Consider the following 23588-nt stretch of genomic DNA (forward strand, 5'->3'; position numbering starts at 1 on the left):
CCTGACATTATAATCAAAGAGGCTGATAAAGGAGGTGCTGTTGTCATCATGCACAGGTCTGACTACCAAAAGGAGGCTGCCAGACAACTCTCCAATACCAAATTCTACAGGCCACTTCCCTCAGATCCCACTGAGGAATACACCAAGAAACTGCACATCTACTCAGGACACTCCCTACACTAACACCGGAACAAATCAACATACCCTTAGAGCCCCGACCCGGGTTATTCTATCTAATACCCAAGATCCACAAACCCGGAAATCGTGAACGCCCCATTATCTCGGGCATTGGCACTCTCACTGAAGGACTGTCTGGATATGTGGACTCTCTACTCAGACCCTATGCCACCAGCACTCCCAGTTATCTCTGTGACACCACTGATTTCCTAAGGAAACTACAATGCATTGGTGACCTTCCAGAAAACACCATTCTAGCCACCATGGATATGGAGGCTCTCTTCACAAACATCCCACACACTGGTGGAATACAAGCTGTCAGGAACAGTATCCCTGATGATGCCACAGCACAACTGGTTGCTGAGCTCTGTGCCTTTATCCTCACACACAACTATTTCAATTTTGATGACAATATATATCTCCAGATCAGTGGCACTGCTATGGGCACCCGCATGGCCCCACAATATGCCAACATTTTTATGGCTGACCTGGAACAACGCTTCCTCAGCTCCCGTCCACTCACGCCCCTTCTCTACCTACGCTACATTGATGACATCTTCATCATCTGGACCCATGGGAAGGAGACTCTGGAAAAATTCCACCACGATTTCAACAGCTTCCACCCCACCATCAACCTCAGCCTGGACCAATCTACAGGGGAGGTCCACTTCCTAGACACCACGGTGCAAATAAGTGATGGTCACATTAATACTACCCTATACCAAAAACCTACCGACTGCTATGCCTACCTTCATGCCTCCAGCTTCCATCCCGGGCACACCACACGATCCATTGTCTACAGCCAAGCACTGAGGTACAACCGTATCTGCTCTAACCTCTCAGACAGAGACCAACACCTACAAAATCTCCATCAAGCATTCTCAAATAAGGAAAGAGATCAACAGAGCCAGACACGTACCCAGAAGCCTCCTACTGCAAGGCAAACCCAAGAAAGAAACCAACAGGACTCCACTGGCCATCACATACAGTCCCCAGCTAAAACTCCTCCAACGCATCATCAGGGATCTACAACCCATCCTGGACAATGATCCCACACTTTCACAGGCCTTGGGTGGCAGGCCAGTCCTCGCCCACAGACAACCTGCCAACCTGAAGCATATTCACACCAGTAACTGCACACTGCACCATAGTAACTCTAACTCAGGAACCAATCCATGCAACAAACCTCGATGCCAACTCTGCCCACATATCTACACCAGCGACACCATCACAGGACCTAACCAGATCAGCCACACCATCACTGGTTCATTCACCTGCACGCCACCAATGTAATATACGCCATCATATCCCAGCAATGCCCCTCTGCTATATACATCAGCCAAACTGGACAGTCTCTACGGAAAAGGATAAATGGACACAAATCAGATATTAGGAATTGGCAACATACAAAAACCTGTAGGAGAACACTTCAACCTCCCTGGCCACACAATAGCAGATCTTAAGGTGGCCATCCTGCAGCAAAAAAACTTCAGGCCCAGACTTCAAAGAGAAACTGCTGAGCTTCAGTTCATCTGCAAATTTGACACCATCAGCTCAGGATTAAACAAAGACTGTGAATGGCTTGCAAACTACAAAACCAGTTTCTCCTCTCTTGGTTTTCACACCTCAGCTGCTAGAAGAGGGCCTCATCCTCCCTGATTGAACTAACCTCGTTATCTCTAGCCTGCTTCTTGCTTGCTTATATATACCTGCCCCTGGAAATTTCCACTACATGCATCCGACGAAGTGGGTATTCACCCACGAAAGCTCATGCTCCGAAACATCTGTTAGTCTATAAGGTGCCACGAGACTCTTTGCTGTTTTGCCAAAGTAACTGGGAATTGAAAAGCCATTGTAGCAGTAATTTTTAAAATAATGAATGTGTACACCAGATATTTTATCTCCCATCCACTCATCCTATAGTAAAAAAAAAATCTATATTTAAATATTGTTGCTAGTTTTTTCTTTCTCATCTTAGATACAAGTAACACTGGGCTGTGTGGCTGGCTTGTGTTCACTACCTGGTTACCTTGTTACTATAGCAACTAATAGCCAAGCTAGCCTAGAAAAAAAATAGAAGTTGCCTCTGCAGTTTTTTTTTTTAATGAAATCGACTACTTTAAAACTTAGCTAACTCCTGCTTTCTAATCACAGTGCTTATGGCTGAGAATCCACTTCTCTCCTTCTCTCTCACTATAATTTCCCATACATAATAGTACAATTCAACTCATCTATTTATTTAGCTGCATCGAAGCAGTAAAGCAAAATTCCTTTCTCTGTAAACTTGAACAACCAATGACTAATTTGTTTTCACATAGCAGAAAATAAAATCTACTTCTGTCCATTAAAACTCTTTAAGATTCAGCGCTGAATTAAAGTAAAAGCAAATGTATTTAATTTACATATTTTTAAAATAGTTTAATAGAGCACATTACATAAGTATTCATAATAAATATGCTCGCTTTGGGCTGAAAGGAAGAAGATTGTTGGGCAACTTTATGACAAAGCAAGCTTTTCTTCTCGATCAATCCCGAGAGGGGCATTAACAATCTTAAGGGAACATACTGCAGAAGATGGCATAACTGACACACACAAATGATTCAGTAAAAGATATGTGGAGTGTTGGGAGGAAATGGAACATTTTAACATTACATCCTGGTCATACCAAGGTCCATTGACCCTATATTCATTCCAGATAATTAATTTACAACACATTAAATCTCTATGTGAAGGAGGATGTTATGCATCAATTGTGTAGGAATAAAAAGTGTTATTGATTTAAGATTTCTACTGTATCACGCGCTGACAGAAAGACACAATCTAGCTGTTTCTTATAGACAAAAAAACCTTTTCTGAAGGACAAATTTGCTAATAAGTGCACTTTATACCACACTAATTGAAGTAGTGTTGACACCCTAAGAGATATTCTTGTGGAAAAAATTGAGCATAATTAGAAGAACACAGAGTGACTCACTAATATTGACAATCAGTCTGGCAATCAGATTTTTGGAGGTGATAATGCTCTTTCTTACAGTAAAGGTTTAAAATAGCAAAACACATTGACAAATATTATTTAATGAATAAAATATGAGTGAACCTGTACCATTCACACAGTGCAAAGTCTGATGTCAGTCAAGATCATTCTCTCTGCGTAGGCATTGTTGATGTTTGACCATTATGTAAGATAACAGAATAGCTTAAAGAAGGCAAAGTTTGAAGAGACATGAACTGGATAGCACAAAGCTAAGTTGTCTTGGCTGAAGTTTATTGACAGTTTACATTATGAGTTTTTTTTTTTTTTACAAAGCTCATAGCAAATATCCAAATTAAGGCTGGCAAATGTTGCTAAGCATTACCTACTTAAAAAAATGTACATTGTAGTTGTAAATCTGCCTTTGTTTTATACTGATGCACTAGCAGAGTTGGAACACCTAACATACAAGCTATAGACACTGTAGTTCATCGTGTCCAGCTTATAGAAATGAAACAGCAACAAAGAATCCTGTGGCACCTTATAGACTAACAGACGTTCTGCAGCATGAGCTTTCGTGGGTGAATACCCACTTCTTCAGATGCAAGAAATGAAACAGATTCACTGAATTTCCCTGGAACTTAATATACATCCTCAAAAAAAGTCAATCCTGGGTCACTTTTACTTTACAATGGGCCTGATCCAAAGCCCACTGGAGATGCCCAATATGGGTGCTACTGTAAAGCATGTGGCCCCTGTGCAAGATCTCTTCATAGCATCTAATGCATATTATTAACTAAAGGTGTATATACGTGTATATATATTTCATATTATACACAAAAACTGCATTAAAAACATTAAGAAACTGGGCTAGGCAAGGACACTGCAAGTGAAAATCAGGTAGGGAGGAGAGGCCGGGACTGCACACACAAGGCATATATATGTATGTATATTTCATATTACACAAAAGCACAGCATCAGAAGAATATTATTAAAGTTGTCGCTGTCGTGCTTCAGTATAGACACTACCTACACCAACAGCGGGGGGGAGGTTCTTCCATCGGCATAGGTAATCCACCTGCCTGAGAGACAGTAGTTAGGTCAACAGAAGAATGCTTCCATCGACCTACCAGGTCTACACCAGGGGTTAGGTCAACTTAACTACACCCCTCAGCAGTGTGGATGTTTCACACGTCTTAGCGATGTAGTTAAGCTGACTTCATTTTCTAGTGTAGACCAGGCCTTAATTTCATAGTTTCCAATCAATTCCTGATGTCCTGTCAAAGGAAAAATTTCAGTCAGTCCTATTTATATAATGACTACAGGATCGGGCCAAAGAAAATTTTCAAATTAGATCAGAGAACTCCATGTTCAGGTAGATAGTTTTTAAAACTTTTCACCCCCTCCTTACTCTCTCCCTTAGACAGGCTGTAGGCTGTAGAATTCACAGATCATTATTCGTTATAGCATAGTTTTTCTTCAGTATAAGATTGTGGAATGAAGCCCACATTCTGAAATTACGCACAAAAATGTTAGAAAAATGAAGTGTTTGAAATCAATTCTAATGTTAAATGCAAAAGACTTTCTTGGCTCATTAAGTAAAAATATCTCATTTAATGAGCAGGAAAGCACTGGAGCACACTGAACCCAGACACAAAGCAAATTATTTAAGCGATAAATTATATTTTATGGGGAATGTAAAAGTTAATAATATGCAGGGGTAAGGTAATAAATGCAGAGGTGTAACTAACTTCATTGACTGCTTTACTTGCAAACATACCATATGTACTTAGTTACTTGAAATAGTAATAAAAGGACTGGGCAGAATCGCCTGGAACTGAAAAGTCACATAGAGACCTTTGCAGCATTCTTTTCCACTAAGCAACCTGTTTTTTATTCTTTCCAAACTCTTTCTTCTCTACCCCCCACCCCCCCACCCCCGCACTTTAGCTCTGTTCTCTTTACTTTTCACTTTTTATCAAATATTTGATTTTGCAGCCATTAAAACTGAAACTTCCTTATCTACCACAAGGGCTAATAAAATCAGGTGCTCATTGACCCTCCATGATGCCCCACAAGTGACCTGAATCCTAGCTTAAAGGCAACCATGTTGCAGATGGAAGAAGCCAGTGGTTCAGTATTGAATCTCATGCCATTCTAATGCTTTCCTGCTGAGTAGTGCTTAGTAGTGCTTATGTTATTCTCCACCAATAATTTTTCAACAAAAAATGATTGAACCACACACGTTCTGGTGAAGCTTTCACTGAGATCAGTGTCAGTGGACTGGCACACATGAATTTAAGCATAGGACTAAGTCTTTGCAGGTTCAGGGCCTTTATGTAAGATTAATGCACCAAAGCTGACCCCTTCATTTTATGTTTTTAATAATACAAAGGAGTATTCTTACATCTCAGCTGAAGTAGTGGACGATACCTTTCAGTTGGTACCCAGCAGAATAGGGTAAATTCTACCAAAAATATTTCCTGAAAGTAATGCTTATATTTAAATTTAATTTGCTTCAACCAAAGGTGGTATCAAATCATAGAAATGTAGGGCTGGATGGGCTCTTGAGAGGTCAAATCCAGTCCCCTGTGCTGCAGCAGGACCTGGTAAACCTAGACCATCCCTGACGGCTATTTCTCCAACCTGTTCTCAGAAACCTCCCATGGGTGGGATTACACAACATCCTTTTGAAGCCTATTCCAGCATTTAACTACCCTTACAGTTAGAACGTGTTTCTAATATCTAAGCTAAATCTCCATTGTTGTAGATTAACTACTTATCCACCTTTCAGTGGACATGCAGAACAATTGATCACTGTCCTCTTTATAACTGCCTTTAACCTATTTGAGGAGTATCAGCTCCCCCCGCCCTCCCTCCCGTCTTCATTTCTCAAGACTAAACATACCCACATGTTTTAATCTTTCCTCAGAGATCAGGCTTGCTAAATATTTTATCTTTTTTTTGCTGTTGTTGCTCTCGTGTGGACTTTCCCCAATTTGTCCACACGTTTTCTAAAGTGTAGTGTCCAGAATTGGACACAGTACTCCAGTTGAGGCCAAGTAGTATGCAACAATTATCTCCCGTGTTTTATGACACTCTTGTTAATACATTTCAGAATTATCTTAACCTTTTTTGCACTGCATCATATTGTTGACTCATGTTCAATTTCTGATCCACTAGCCCATACATCGTTTTCAGCAGTACTGCCACCTAGCCAGCTTGCACTTGTCTTTATTGAAATTTCACTTTGTTGCTTTCGCACCGTTTTGTCAGGGGCTGAATTTTGAATTCTAATCTTGTCCTTCAAAGTGCTTGCAAGCCTCCCAGCTTTGTGTCATCAACACAGTTTATAAGCATTCACTCCACTCCATTATCCAAGTCATTAATGTAAATATTGAATAATACCAGACACAGGACTGAGTCCTATGGGACCACACTAGAGGTGCCCTCCAAGTTTGACAGCAAAGCATTGATAACTATTCTTTGAGTAGGGTCTTTAACCAGTTAAGTATCGGAGGGGTAGCCATGTTAGTCTGGATCTGTAAAATCAGCAAAGAGTCCTGTGGCACCTTATAGACTAACAGACGTATTGGAGCATGAGCGTTCGTGGGTGAATACCCACTTCGTCAGATGCATTTAACCAGTTATGCATCCACCGTGGACACAGCAGGGGACAAGGTTAGAAGAGCCCCTTGTGCAGACATAATTAAATAAATCAGACACGGGATGCAACTACACCTATCACAGCAAGGACTGTCCTCACACCTGTGCAATTATTCTGTGTGCATATCATGGGAGAATAAAGTTAAACTCTGAACCAAGCCAAAAAAATCTTTGTTAGCCCCAGTTTTCTAGACGTGAAGCCTCCAGCAAAGACCATATGTCTCAGAAAGGGAAATGTTTAGAATGTGATGCTATTCCCTAAGCCCTTTTAGCTGTGATCATTCCCAAAACTGCTCCCTCTCCTTGTGAGAATCAAAACCCAGTGACGACTTCAGACAAGCCGCCTGATTAAGAGTTATTCTGATCGAACAAACAACAAATGATGTCACATGACTGATCTCAAATTACCAGGCCAGTTTGCATTTGGCATGTCAAAATATCAACTACAAAAAGAGAACTGTTCATGATAAATTCATAGAGTAAACAAAACCTGGTGGAAAAAAAATGTGTAGAGTGAGTTCAAATCATTTCGCTCTAGTAACCATCAATAAAGATGTGAGGAATGACACTCAGGGTACCTTAGATCTAGAAGATGAGATACTTGTCTTTGACAAATGTAAGGGATCGTAGCTTCAAACATGGGGGTGTTTGAAATCATTCAGCATTTGTATAGGTTCACTTGTAAAATGGCCAAGCTGAATTACTCCTGGTAGAAACAATCAGTTGCTAAAAAGTATCAGTGGAGCACATCATTAACTAGATTACAATTTATAAAGGCTGAGTCTTCCAGCCTTGCACGCATCCTGGGTTTAGCCGCAGGACAGGTGAAACTGCAGCAGTGACTCCAGAAAAAAAATACATTTGTTTAAAATAAAATGTAAATGTTAATAGTCTTTAAAAATAAGTAGTATATTATTTGAAATTAGAAACCTACGGGATAACAACCTCATGCCTCAGCACATAAGCCAAATGCTAACTATCTGGAGTAAGGAAGAAATTTTCCCCAGTAGCATGTTTTTGCATAGTTGTCCATGGTGGAACTTCGCTGTCTTCCTCAGAAGCATGTGGTACTGGCCACTGCTGAAGATAGGCCTAGATGGCCCATTGGATTGGTCAAATATGTAATTCTTCTATTCCTATATACAGATGAAATTTCATGAGGGGCCTGATCCAAAGCCCACTGAAGTCAATAGGCGTATTTGCACTAACTTCAGTGGGCTTTGGCTCAAATGCACTGTAACTGCTTTATGGCATATTTATAGTCACTACTCTTTGTAGTTGCATGAGCAACAATTTACTGGTAGTGGTTGATTTGACTACACTTGTGCATTTTCAGACTTTTAGGATCTTGCTACTCCAGACAGAGAGGTTATGATGATGTCTACCCTCTGAAGTAGGGGTGTAAGTCCCAGCTTGAGGAGACATACCTGCACTAGCTCTAATCAAGGCAGCACACTAAAAATAAAGTGTGAGCAACAGTGTGAGCGGGTCCTGCCTTCTCAAGTACATACCCATCTGAGACACTAGGCACTTACTCGGGGCAGCTAGTCCTGCCCTCCACTTGCGCTGCTGCATCTACACTCTATTTTTTAGCACACTAGCTTGATCAGAGCTAGTCCAGATGTCTCCCCAATCTTGGAATTATACCCCCTGCTCCAGTGTAGACAATCTATTATGAATGGATAAGCAAGATGTGATTGGTAAGTTTTTTCTTTAAAAAATGTATTTTTTTAAAAAATTCCCCAAAATATTTTATATTTAGAGATAGTTTCTAGATCATATGTACAAATGGAGAAAAAGATTTTTATATTTTTAAGCACTAAACACTTTTCTAGAACAAAAGATATCTTTTGCATGTAAGAATTATATTTGCATGAGCACTGACTGGAGGTTTAGAGAGGCTAAGGACTGAATGGTCCATGGAGATGGATTTATCTTCTCCAGATTAGAAATGTTCATTTTTGGTCAGAGTGGTGGTGAATTGGAATTAGCAGGTTGGTGCAGGAATGCTTGCTCTGCTACTGCAGCATGAATTCAGTGGATAGATGCAGGATTTCAGGCTGCAGGGTTGTCACTATGGCATCTTTCATGATCTGTAAATCAATTTCAAAAATACTAAGTCTAAGAAAAATTATTTCCATTTCTGGGCAGAGCCTTTTTGTTTTTAATTTAAAACCTGAAAACAGAAATAATCCTGACGAGTTCCTAGACTAACTCCTGTAAGGCAGCAGTTCACTTTAAAATTTCTTTTTAAACATGTGCTTTGCTTTTCTCATCCAAGGATCTGAAAGTGGTGCAGGTAGGATTATTCCCACTTTGTGGATGGGTAATTGAGGCACAGAGGAATTAAGTCACACAGTGAGTTAACAGCATGTTTGAGAACAGTGCCCATGTCTTCTGAAGCCCACAAACCAGTAGATGGTGATATCTTTACTTCTTCCACACACATGCTTTTTATGTTTTTGGTTACATGTGGAATAACTAACATACTGGTGCCAGTCAGATATTTTATATCACTAACCCCCACAAGCAAATTTGTTTTACATAGCAGTTGAATGAAAAACATCCTGCAGAGAGTGCAAACGCAAGGGAATGAAAAGAGAAAACACAGCACTAGCAACATGATTTAAATTAATTAAGTGAACATTAATACCTCCAAGACATTGCATTATTGCTTCAACTCTTTGGTGGGAAAAGCTATAATTTACATGTACAATATTTTTAACACCCTCTATTAATTAGACATGAACAGCAGTTCTGTTTAATTGATACTGTAAACAAAAGATCCATTCGAAAACACATGCTGCAATAATTAAAATGTTATTATGCTGACAGTGTCTTTCTTTGAGGAACTTGTAACATCTGTATTGACTGTGATAAGCATTGATTATCTGGAGTGATATAAATATTTGGGGAGCTAATAACAATCAGGTAGGAATTCAGTTCATGCTATAGACACCAAAGATAAATCACAGGAAACCTAGATCAAAGCTGGTTAGTGAATAAGTTTGTTTTTATACTTAATGCCTCACTATAAAAACACACACAGAAAACTGGTCTGAGATTTAAAGCACAAGGAAATGCCATAAAGAAACAGCCCATCCTGTGCAGCAGTTCTGTACATCTGTAGAATCTCCATATGTAGGAAGCAGGATGTCAGCACATAAAGAGAGACATGTATCCAATCCAGCAAGCCCCTACCATGCACATTTATCAGTAGACATTTCTTTGAATGATTAAGAATCAATTAAAAAATAAAAACAAGAAAACCCTGGTATAAATCTTGCCTTTGCTCACAGGTTAACTTTCTAAAGTGGCTGGGTCAGCAACAATCTAATTCCAGTTCAGATCCTGGCTTACCTGGTCAGCTGCAATTTGGTTCTGATTCAGAGGCTGAACTTTTTTATTTATGCCCAGGTTTTTGATTTACCCTCATTAATTATCCCTTTTAGCCTAGTGATAGTAGAGAAATTGGAGCTAGGGCTTGGATCATCTCCTGAAGATCGAAGTCTGGAAGTGGCCCTTCCCAGGTACCTTTCCCTTCCCATTCTGATGGCTCTTCACCTGGACTTCCCACTTCCCATGTTGTCATGGATCCACAGGCTCTGTGCTACACCACAGCTTTTAAACAGTCCCTTCAGTCTGCCATACCCCCACAGAGTCCCACTCTTCTTCATGATAGGTCACGAGGATTTAATGTCTCTGAGACTGAACCCCTGGGCTCCAACATTCCTGTTTCACACTATCAGCTCTGCCCAGAGAGGCCAACAGAGATAGACTACTGTTCAAAGACATTTTGCCCTCCTCAGGGGTCAATGCATCTCAGCAGGTATTTTCAGGGACACGAGCAGCCTTTTCAAAATGGAGTAGGGTTTATTAGTCAACTGGAATTCAGCATCAGGAAGTCCTTAGGTTAGCGCAGAGAAGCAAAGGTTACAGTAGAGTTCAGACTAGCCAATATCAGGTCTCTACCCAGCCAAGCTGCTATACAATCCATTTTCATTTCCTCTCTCTCTCTCTCTCTCTCTCTCTCTCTCTCTGTGTACCTTTGCCTGCCAGTCCAAGGTGAGAGCTGTTGTGTCTCCCCCTGTGTTTAACACAACCACATGATGCCTTTTCCCTTTGTTCTCCAACTCAGGCCCTTTGCTCTGCTTCCCTGTACGGAAGTGGGGGGATGGACCATTCCTCTTGGCTGCTGGTTGCTAGGTGTAAATGTCCAGACCACTGGGGTTCCCACTATCTTTCCAGATCCTTCATTCATGGTCAGTTTCAGCCATTCTTTTAGCGACCCAGTCATAGCACCTAGCAGTACAGTTATGTGACATGCACACACCCCAGGTCATGTCTCCTGCTCTGCCCTCAGAGCAGCTTTTTAACCCTTTTGCACCCACTTGGTAGCAATCCCTCATCAAGTAAGTCACTGCCCTGCATATTACTCATAAAAGGATCACAGATTCCCACTTGGTCATACATACAGTTACTCTTCTCAGGACACTACACAGAAGACGTGCTATGCATTCCTAGAAGTGATAGGCAGTGGAGTAAGTGCCATCTCTTCTGGCAGAGATGGCATTGACTTTTAGTGGGGTTGAAAAAAGCATACCTGAAAGCAGGATCTGGCCCCATGCATTCACAAACAGGAATTTGTATTCGTTCTTAGTTTCCTCTTTCAGACACAGAACAAAAGCTCAGTCCTACCAGTCAATGGAAACAAGCACAAAAGATGGTTTGTAAGATACATAATGATGTGTGCCTGCATATTCAAGGACAGGAGCTAGCACCAAAGATTCGATCCTGACTTGAGATACACCTGTGTAATTCCCACTGAAGTTGCTTGTGCTTGTGAGAGGACAGAATGCAGCCTCAAATATTTCACTTCGTTCTGTGGGTGAAATCCTGGCCGCAGTGAAGTCAAGTCACATGTCTATGGCCCCGATTCAGTTAAGTACTTAAGTATATGCCTGACATTCAGCACGAGTAGTCACATTGACTTCAAATCCTGATGGGCCTCCTCACTTGCTCATGATCATTAAAGAAGCACAGTTTATAAAAACCTTCATCCATGAGTCAGAGTCAAGACAACAGAGATTTAATTCACATTTTGTGCAAACACTCCACATTTCGTATACAATGTACTGCATTTTTTTCTTATTAAGTCATATTTTTCATTTCTTTGCTTTTATAATTTCGATCTGACAGTCCTGGTTTAAGTCTCTCTTTTTTAAAGTTATGCATTAACACATCTTTCTATAACCTCTGTGCAGCTTTTTCTGTGATTGTTGTAACAGTTTGTACTATTCAGTAGCACAGGGATTAATTGTGTCTCCAGTTTTTATCTTGTCCTTGTTTCATTCAGATTAGCAGCCTCTGAATTTTCTTCAAAACAGCTAGGAGGTTAAAAAGACATCATTTGCCCAATCACATAAACAAATGTTCTGTAGACACAACAATGGCTGTTTATTGCACCTTGCATAAACTACTTTAATTACCGTCAGATTACTGTTGTTATTCAAATCATTCATTTATAGCTAAAAGGGACTGTGGACATTTACAGAAACTCTTTACAGTACATTGTACTTTGTACTGGGCTACACTACAATGTATTCTACTGTTTATGGAATTCAAAACAGGAGAGATTTATATAAATGGCTTTTCAGATATTAATATAGTTCCTATTTTAATATCTTTATGGCTTCTATTATTTTAAATGAAAAACTGAAAACACTGTAACTGAATGCCTTAGTAAAGCAGCAGTAATGTCATCATAAATGCATTGCTATGTGTTACTCTATTGAAAGACTAGTGTGTTTTTAGCAAAGTATAGTTTGATCAAAATTATATATAAATCCACAGGTTTTTACATAATATAGCAGCTGTACAGTACATTTTGGTTACACTTTGATAGCCAAAAGATAACTCTAACTCCCTCGCTCTCTCGCACTAGTCTTTGCATATGGTTGTAATGGTTACAAGGAAGGTAGCATGGTAGTGGGTATTGGAGTAGGAGTCAAAGACCTAGGGTGTGATTTTCAACAGTACCTCACTGATTTGAGAAAGTCAATGGAACTAGTGACCCGAAGTCGCTTGAATGATTTTAAAAATTCACACCAGTGATTTCACTGAGTGCTGTGGACTTGCGGTGTTATGCTGGCTAAGTCACTTAAATCTCTGTGCATCATTTTACTCCCATCTGCAAAATGGAGATGATGATTTTGGAAGTTTGTAAATTGCTTTGAGGGCTGTAAATAAAGAGTTCTACATATTATTAATTATTATAAACAGATGATACTTTGCCTCTTCTCTTAATAGTTCTGACTAAAATGGCTTAGACCATTCTGCAAAGTATCAAATAGCATAGGCTTACCTTAAACTATAACAGGTGTTAGGTACTGCCCCCACATGGACTATCAGCTGAAATATGGAAATAGGAAGAGTCCTGGGACACCAGCTCATTGTGGCTTCCATAGGTTTGGATGCACAGGAAGTAAGGGAGCATAGCAGGAAGATAGTAGGCTTGTTCCACCCAAAGAACCACAGGAAAGATTAGTCAGTATCTGAAGACTTGACTCTCTACCCAGAAAGACCAGACTATTTTACAAAATTCCCCACCATCTCTGTGGTACCAGTGCCAAAGCTGGTAATACACTTGCAAACGTGATCTTGGTCATCATCAGAATGCTGACCACTGTTTCATCTAGACCTGGTTTCAGCAAAGCTGGACTAAGTCATCAAGCTGGCTGACAGAGATGGTGGGAGACAGCTGTGATGGAGACAAAACATACAGAAAATGAAGGTGTCCAAGGCTAATTCCTTGCTGGTCATGTTGGAGCCTTTCTTTTAGTGGCCTTTCACTGCTGGATACGGATAAGAGCTAGTAGGGAAACTGTGACCCAGATTCACAGCAGTCCTGCATTATAATGTCACCTTAATTGTAGTGCTTCACTGTATTTAGAATAAGAAATCACTGTGGCAACCAAATGATACTTGTTAGCAAATGTTGAATTTCTGATGGTAACCACTGAAGATGGAAACAATGCTGCATAACATACATACCTACTCGCCAAGTGGAATCTGTACCCCTATATCAGGTCCTGCATGTCTCCAGATACAGGCATCTAGAGCCCCATAAACACATAAGAATCTTCTGCCTTGATCGTTGTGTATGTTCTAGGGAAATTGCTTCCTACTTGTTATTAATGTATCAGTAGAAGACAGAGCCAGTTTAGGGAAGTCATAACTCATTTGCATTGTAGCCCCAAATTCAGCCTGGAGCCATGAGAGGTGGTTTCTGTCTGACAAAGTAAGGAATGAGAAGAAACTGACTTGAGGAAATTAGTGTGAAGGAGGTACAGAAGGGAATAATTCGAGGAAGGATGATCTTCCGGTTAAAATTCTGGTCTAGGACTCCAGAGATCTGGGAATTGTTTTTGGCTCTGCCAAATATTTGCTGTGTGACCTTGGGCAGCTCACACACAGTCTCAGCACCTCAGTTTCCCATCTGTCTTGACTCCTTAGACTATAAGCTCTTCAAGGCAGAGTGGGACAGTTGGGACCTATGTGTGCATATGATGTGTAGCACAGTGAAGCCCCAGTCTCAGGTTCTTTAGCAGTACTGCAATAATAAAGTTAATAGAGTTGTACAGGGACAAAGAAAGATGGGATTATTATTAATTATTTGTATTACAGTATCACCGAGACTTCAACCAAGACTGGGGCCCTGTCATGTCAGATGCTGAAGGGATGAGGTCTCTGTCAGATAACTTCACTTGTTACTATTTCCAATTTGATTTAAAATAAAGTATGCAAAGTTTGCAGCATGAATCTCTCTAATCCTACAGGTACAACTAAAGGAAATTCATATTGATTTACTGTAATCCCATATGTGTTGGACTCTTGAAACAATACATTTTACGTGATGCTTTTATTTATTGCTACATTATCATAAATACTGCAGGACTGGTTATTTTTTTTTTCAAACCAGTCATGACACCCACATTTTAAATTTAGAAACTACGCCACTTCACATACAGCTACATATCACAAAAACGGGCAGGTTTTCTATCTTATAAATATGTTTCCATGTACATATAATGACTCTTAACAGTGTATAAAGTAATTCCATTTGGAAGGTGGAAATTCCCATTTACATAGATGGTCCCCTTACATTTTTGTGTCAAAGATTACATACTAATTAGAAAGCTTCACAGCATTTTTTATTCATGCTAGAGTAACTCATATATAACTGTTATGTTAATGATCAGTGTAATTTGAGACTGGGTTTTTATAAGTGTCAAAGATGTCTGAACACATTTGTTTCTAAACAAGAGAGAGACTGTGACAAATACACATGTGAATAGTAAAAGAAGGGAGAGTGGTTAGGGGGACTGGAAATTAAAAATGAAACAAAAAACATAACAGACTGTTCTAGTGACCTTGATAAAGAATCTACTATTTAGCTTTAAGCTGGGTTTCAACTATTCATTCCATTCTGGTTCTCTCTTTATTTAGTATTGGTAGCAACAGCAGAAGAAATCTGGGGGGAAAATAATAAGATCTTTTTCTGAAAATGGGAGAAAAAAATACATAAAGTGACTTAATATTAACATCATAAAATCATATGTGTCTTCACCGTAAAATAATGTGTACATAACTATAAATATTTCATGTTTCTATCAAACATTGATAATAAAGGTTTTAATATTTATTGTTACCCTTGGCCAAACTCTCGGAGTTCCCTCTCCAGTAGGGTAGGCACACAGAGGTACAGATTGCCTTTGGGTACAACTGATTGGGGCGGTGAGCACACTGGGGATTTCCCATTGGAATATAGCGCTGGTATTCAGTTCTTCTTAATATTCAGTTTCATGCATTCATCTGTAATTATCTTTGTCTTGAATGCTAATGAGTTCTGTTTTTACATCGGGAGCTGTGCCTTTAAACAATCGATGTTATTAAAATGACCCTTGATACTTCATGATTCCACAGTGGGGATTTTCAAAGCTATGTACAAAAGTGCAGTTCATTACCACTTTAATGTGGAAGTTAAGAGTCAGAACTTCTTTCCATGGCTCTCAAAGCTATTTTCGTAGCTTTGAACAGTTGCTTGGCCCACCACGGTGAGCACTGCAAGACTTCAGCATGCTCCCCATGGCAGCCAGACAACTGTTCAAAGCAACATAAGAAACATGGGGTAGGAGATTGGATGGCTTCTAGGATGTGTGATAGGCTCTGTCTTTGACCTCTTGGTCACTGGTCTGAATGTGCTCAGGAAAGTAGTGATAAAAAATCACTGCCATCTGATAATTGCTTGGTGCTCTGTATTTTATTGGGATAACTTCGGGGGTGTTGTTTAGTTATCTTTTAATTGCTGAATTTATGCAATGGCTCCAAACTGACATGATGGATAAAATGTATTGTGAAGTGAGTTTGATGTTCACAGTCCAATTCCTATTGGACAGGTGAACACACCTCAGAAGCTACCAAAATAACAGCATGTTTGTTAGCGGTAATAGTGGAGCGGCAACGTGTAGAATTAGCCATCATTCACAGCACGGCTTACTTATTAAAAGTGTTTAAATGGTGTTTTAAGCTGGAGTTATGGTAGAATAATTATAGTCGCAGATGTACAGTATCAGTGCACAAGAGTGAATTGGTGCAAGAGGAAACTGCTTTTTTAAATCTGTGTAGAGACTGATGACATCTTGGTCAAAACTACACATTAAATGGACCCTGTTTTCTGAAAGATGGAGTCGGCATGTAATGGAGAAGGTTACTGGCTGAGGTGCAGAGGAATGGATTAATCAGGTAGCAGTGGCACATAAACAGAGAGCTCCGAGTGTGTGGAAAGGGAGCCCAATGTGACATGGAGCAGAATGTATATAGACCTCTGAAAATTAAATACCATGAAGCTACTTATCTACCTTGCAGTCTCTGTTACAAGCTGTTTTTCTTTCCTGAAGTAAAGTGCAAATATATGAGTATAAAGAAAAGCAGAGGTTCCATGCATCTTACTATTCAACAGCAGTTTCCTTTTCTCCTAAAAGACATGAAAGGAAAGAATAAGAAATCAAAAGATTTTTTTTAACAAAGGAAAAGAATGGTCATGCTAGAAGAACATGGTGCCAGTTCAGTGTGAAAAACACTTCCCCTTTTGACACATTTACATTAAGACTTAATACCCAAATTAATCCCAGTGGTAGATTTAAAGTAAGCAAGACAGAAAGGCAACATTTCACTGGGAAGCAGTAGGACATCGGAAATGCTCAATAGATATTAACCTAACTGATCACAGGCTTCAATGAGTTTGCTCTAATATTTATGTACAAACACATTTACCTGGCAAGAAATAGGAAGATCCTTAAGCACTGAACTGTATCTCCAGGAGTGGGAGGCAGCCCTCAGTCACGGTGCCCTTTAATATAGTTACACAAACAAAAAACGATGTTAAAAGAACATAAAGGTTTCAAAGTCAAGCACTCAGAAATGACAGAATTAAGGTTGCCAGTGCAATGATAATTCAGCTCCCTTGTTTGTCTGCATTGGGAGACAGTCTCTAATTATATTCAATTTCCCATAGGATCCCTGCCTCATTCAGTGCACAGGATGGGCAGTGCTCTGGGGAGGAATCAGGGTTGTGTAAAGGACCTGGAGATACCTGTTTTGTTTGTTGCAGAAGCTGGAAGGTGTGTAGTGAATGCAGCAGGAAGCAGCAGGAAGTGAAAAGATAGTCTCATGTTTGTAACAATTGACTGTGTCCTGGAGAACTGGATTCTTTCTTCACCTCTACCATAGGGTTTCTATATAATTCTGGGAAGTCTCTTAAACCAGACATTTCCCAGGTGGGCTCTAAATGGGTGTTCCTTGTTTTCTGGGTGAATGAATGAGTATGTAAAAGCACAAGTGTGTAAGACCCTGTGTACCATTACCCCTAACTCCCAATGATCTCAGCTCACCCTCTAAAAATGCCATTGTTCTAAGATTCCCGTCACAGGATTTTTCTCCAGTGAAATTTTATCTAAATTCTTATATTTTTCCTCAGAGTTTTTGCTGGGGAAAAACATAAGAATTTAGCTAGGATTTCATTGTAGAAAATAGCTGATGCTAATGACAAATCTGTAGCTTCCCATTTAGGAGGACCTTGACAAACTCCGGCACATATTATTGTTAGCACAGTCTTGCAGGCTCACCTTGAATGCTCTTTCTTTATTTCTTCTGCAGTCACAAAGAAAAGTGGACAAATTTATTATCTAATATAACAACGTGATACTTACAAATGCATATTTAAATTACTGAAATTCAGTCTCTAAAGATACTAACTTCATATGTTTTCTCAATTAAGGATATGGTTATTACTCATTAATGTTAGAGGAATTGTAAAGGATGATGCTGCCATACAGTTTTATTTGCTACAGTTTAAGCATTTGATTTATAGACCTTATAACAGGGGGAAAATATCTATCATTATGCTGTTGATCAGTATCAGGTTCAGAGAGATGGCCATGTTTACACTACCACGTATGTCAGCAAAGCTTATGTCACTCCGGCATGTGAAAAAAACAAACACCTGGACGACATAAGTTTTGCCAGCATAAGTGGCAGTACACATGACGCTATGTTGGCGGGAGAGCTTCTCCTGCCGACATAACTACCGCCACTCATTGAAGGTGGTTGAATTATGTCGATGGGAGAGCTCTTGCCCCTCAGCATAGAGCTGCTACACGAGAGATCTTACAGCAGCGCAGCTGCATCAGTACAGCCATGCTGCTGTAAGGTCTCCAGTGTAGACACAGTTGGTGAAGCTTTGTCAAGATAAAGCTCAGAAAGAGCCTGAAGATCAACTCTTTTGTAATCCCTAGCAAACAAAGTTGACTTTACTTTCTCCATCACAAATGATCTATTCATTTATCCTAGAAAAAAAATCAGAACAGAGGCTGGTTGTAGGATCAACAGTGCTCCAGATGCTATAATAATAGGCACTTTAGCAATATGGGTAATAATAAATAATGAACTGTGAGGTGAAGAAAACTCCAGTAAAGTCAACATTTGTAAACCAGTATGCAAGAATTTGCTAACAGAAGTTGTCTGGCCCTTCTAAAAAAAATTGCCAGTCTCAACAGCAGTTCATTCTAGGCAGCAGTAAAATATATATTCACATGTTCTTTATGGAACAGCGGGTGTAAAAAATAAAGGCATGCAGTTAATAATGTTAATGAAATAACTTCCTTATCAAGTTGACAATAATATGAAGATCTGAAAAAACTCTGTGACATCTAAGATTACTCAAAGGTTTACTTGAGGCCATATAGAATTACTTGTTTTCCTGATTAACAAATCATCACTGCTTAGGTCATGTAAGAGCTACACAGGTGGTCAGTCCTCTTGGGGTCACATCAAAGAGGCCACCATGAAGTTTTAGATGTGATTCAGAAGTGATCTGAAACTTGTCTATCAATGTTTGCCACCATCGATTGTACTCCAAAGAGTCACATTTAAAGCACATTGGTTTACAGTGATTGGATTGTGTAAATAAGCTGACGTTAAAAAAATTGTTTGATAGTGTTTTATTAACTTCTTATTTTCAAAGTATTTGTATGGAACAATATGGCAGTTGAAAAGTGTATTTTTCTATGAAGCGATATCTGCTTGTCCTCAAGCGCAAAAAACAAATGGAGTTTGATAACTCTCTGTATAATTCTGTCTATAACTGAAGTTAGTGTAGGTCTATAAATAAACTATGGTTAGGAAAGAAAAAGATAAAGAAATCCCACTTCAGAATTCAGAGTCTTCCTTCACGTCACTAAAAAGAAATATTGTATAATGTAAAATAAGAATAATGCTTGAAATCATCTATGCTGTTCCCTTGGTGGGAAATGTCAGGCCACTTTTGTCTAATTTTTTTAGAATTTTTCATCATGAAAATATCCTTATTGTTTGTTTTTATTAGCTGTCATCACACAATAATAAAAGTATGTTTGATCTATACTGCACATGAGATAACATTTTAATGTACATCCCAAGAAGAAGAGAAGTTGAAATCTTTTTCTGAAAAATGCTTTCTGTTTACAAATGTCTAGAGTCGCCTAACATAGCATTTAAATACATGTGAGTTGCTGAAAAAGATCAAAGTCTTATTAAGTACCAGTTATTCCATCAATATCAAGGCAATGTTTGTAAGCTATGTTTCTCTGTGGGGACACCAGAGTAGAATTCAGACCTATAGCTCATGAAGATAGACAAAACTAACAAGATTTTTCAGCTACAGAACACTGACTGACGAATTAAGGGCAAACTCACAGGAAGAAAACCCCATTGGGACTTCACATTTTTAATTGGCAGATAGAAGGCTGATGACTGAAAGATTTCTTGGCCCTTGTTTTTCAAATGTTCCCCTTCACAAGATGATGTACTCAGATACTCTAAAGAAATGTATTTTACCTTGTAAAGGCATTCATACTATCATACTACTTTGATGCTATTGTATCTCATAAGTTATGTAATGGGAAATCTCCAAGTAAAACATGGGTGTTGCAAGAATTGATTTGATCAGTGGCATTCTTCCTTTTAATACTGATGAAATATCTCAGCACAATGCTATGGGCTCTGTACTGCTGGATGTGCCACTGTTGTTTTGAGACATAAAACTAATGTCCCGAGCTTTTGTGGTCATTATAGATCCCATCTCACTTTTGCACCTTAGTCAGGGCCAGTGCAAGGATGTTTCGCAACCTAGGCGAAACTTCCACCTTGCGCCTTCCCCTGTCCCCGAGCCCCCACCCTGAGGCACACACACCCCCACGGCAACTCCCCCCCTCCGCCCAGAGGCACCCCCGCCCACCCCAACTCACCCCTGCTCTGCCTCCACCCTGAGCACACCATTGCTGCTTCACTTCTCCCACCTCCGAGGCTTGCGGCGCCAATCAGCTTAGGCACCACAAGCCTGGGAAGCGGGAGAAGTGAAGCGGCGATGGCATGCTCGGGGAGGAGGCGGGGCAGGGGTGAGCTGGGGCGGGGAGTTCCCTGCGTGCCGCTCCCCTCCCATACTTGCTGCAGGCAGCCCTCCCCAGCTCCTCCTTGCTCTCTTCCTTGAAGGGAGATCAAGGCCCAGCTGTCTGGGCTGGATTCTGGTGATGTACCAGAGGCCAGTGGATCCCGTGACCACCCATTTCCAGTTCTCCCTATGGTAGAAAAGTCTGAATTCCTTAAAATCATAGCCTTAGATAGCCCATTGGTAAATACATTTCTTGTGGAAAGAACAGCCTCTGCAATTGTCTATCCTTTTCCTTGAGCCTACAACTCCCTTTTGTTTTGGTTTGATTTTATGCTGGATACAATGAAGCCCCATTTTTTGTCAGGGAAACTTTGCCATCTGACTGTCCAGCATGGGGTATGTGGGGCAATCACTATCTGCTCCTAATATAAGAGGCTGTATATTGTCACACAGCACTCATTTAAAATTCCCTTACCGGGATTCAAGTGCAGAATCATCGGCTCCCTAACTTTGAAGGGTCCCTGTTGCTGAACAGAGAAGGGAGGTCAGAGGCTTGATGTCTCACACATAGGATGGGGTGGCTAAAACTGGTTTCACCACTCCAAATATAGCGAGAATATTAGATATCTTCCAGGAGCAACATTCGACTCACGGCCAAGGAGTAGCTCCAAAGAGATTTTCCTCTCCTACTCCCACCTGATCCTCATAGTCATTTACTCCATCACCATGGGTACCACTTGGGAAGTGATGGTGCTGGCAGAGGGACTGAAGGGCACTGTTAATGGCTTCCCAGCGTGCTACTGTAGGGTCTTCTGAACCCAAGAGCTGGCATCTGAGAGGAGTTCATGGGATTGACAAGTCCATCACCATCTCTTCCCCACCAGCACACACTGTGAATCACTGTGAGATAGTTAAGAAAAAACAACATGGCAAACTTATAAGCCTTCTGACTGATTCACACTTTAAAGCAATCTTTGCAGCTAGAAAAGCTAAAAACCTTTCTCTGAGATGAAAGTTGTGACTTGTAACATTGGCCAAACCAGTAATGGCTGTTAAAAAATAGAGACCTCCTGCAATATGGAGACTTTTTCATTCCATCTTAATAAAAACAAAAGTCCTGTATATGCATTCTCATTAAGGATACAGGATCAGCATTCTAAGTGAAATATGCATTTCCCTCAATTTAACCAGAGTGTGTGATAACAAGTGCTGCAAATGAAACAGCAGAAGAGGGTATTTTTCCATTGCTAATATGTTGCCCAGAGCACTCAAACTGACCTCCTAGGAGGGTAAAAAATTGCTTCTATCTAGTGACTCTACAGTCCAGATCAACTATAGCAGGGGATTTTTTTTTTCAATCTAGCAAGGTAACCCCTCAGTGAGACTAATTAGTTTTCTCTGACAACAGCTAGACTATTGATCTGAGATTTGAAAACATTGATGTACAGTAGTCAGTTCCACATGAATGAGAATTATCTTTATGGGAATTTTAAATAAGAAATAGGGGGAAATTTACATTTTTCTGACTTGTATTGTTATGTAACTAGACAGTTCCACTAAGAAATGCGAAGGTTCTCAGTGCAAATACATGCAAACACTTTGAACTTTATGATTGTCATGATATTAACAGTAGCTTCTACATATACGACGTAAGTCATGGAAACAGTATTGGGCCTTTTACTGGAAACTAATCTTTGCATTTACTGGTCAGATTCTATAACCTAACAAGCTTCTGGACTGTGATTTCTCACATTAGAGTATCTATTTTAGGACTTGTCAGAATAGACATTTGTTTTATCTGATATACTAGAGAGAGCTGACAGTTTTACACTGAACGACTGTGCTAAAAGCATGTTTATATATCAGTACCAACAGCCAAGCTCCTCTTTCGTTATAAAAGCTCAAGCATTCTGGGCCATATCCTACTCTTGAGCATGTATGTGTTGTGACGATGATCTAATGGTCCCTTCTGGCCTTAAAAACTCCAGTTAGCTATGGTAAATTTCACTCTAGTAGTCATCTGTGTTTATCCAAGGGCAGGATTTGGCCCTACATTTTTCAATTGTTATATAATGGTCTGATCCTTGTGAGGTGATCAGCAGCCTTGGTTTTTCCAGCCCTGATGGCATCTCTCCATTGATTTAGTGGGATTTGGATTGGCACCTTATCCCTGTCACCCAATATCTAGAAAACTGACTTTGTTAATGGCACTTCTGGGCTTGGCTTGCTTTCTATATTGTCTATTTTATGTTTTCATTCATTTTACGTGGGACTTCCCATGTGCTTAAAGTTAAACACATGCTAAAGTGCTTTGCTGAATCAAGACCGATTCTTAGTGTGATGTTGCACTCCATGTTTTATGGACATATGCTAAAGAGTATAAATATAATGTAACGGGACTATGCTTTATGCAAAAGGTCTCTTGTAAGGTATCACAAAGCTTATAATCTGCTGCATGTGTTCATCCTATTTGTATAAATGTATCATTCTTGTATCTGAAGCTAGAAATATGAAGCGTTACTCAGAAGTCCTACTGTAACGATGCAAAGTGTGGACCATTAATGGTGGTTTGGAATCTTGATGGCTCCCATTAACCAGGACAATTGGTTGTAAATGGTTCTGTTTACTTGTAAGTCTTTCTGTGTTCCTGTGAGTCAGGCCAGGCCAGAAAGAATGGAGGCTTGGGGTCTCACAGGACATGTGACTATGTCACCTGGTACTGGAATCCATCTTAAACCTGGAACTTTTCCATTTAGAAGGAGGGGTGGGGACCCAGAGAGACAAAAG

The sequence above is a fragment of the Mauremys reevesii genome, linkage group 8 (genome assembly GCF_016161935.1).
Source record: "Mauremys reevesii isolate NIE-2019 linkage group 8, ASM1616193v1, whole genome shotgun sequence".
NCBI classification, from domain to species: Eukaryota; Metazoa; Chordata; order Testudines; family Geoemydidae; genus Mauremys; species Mauremys reevesii.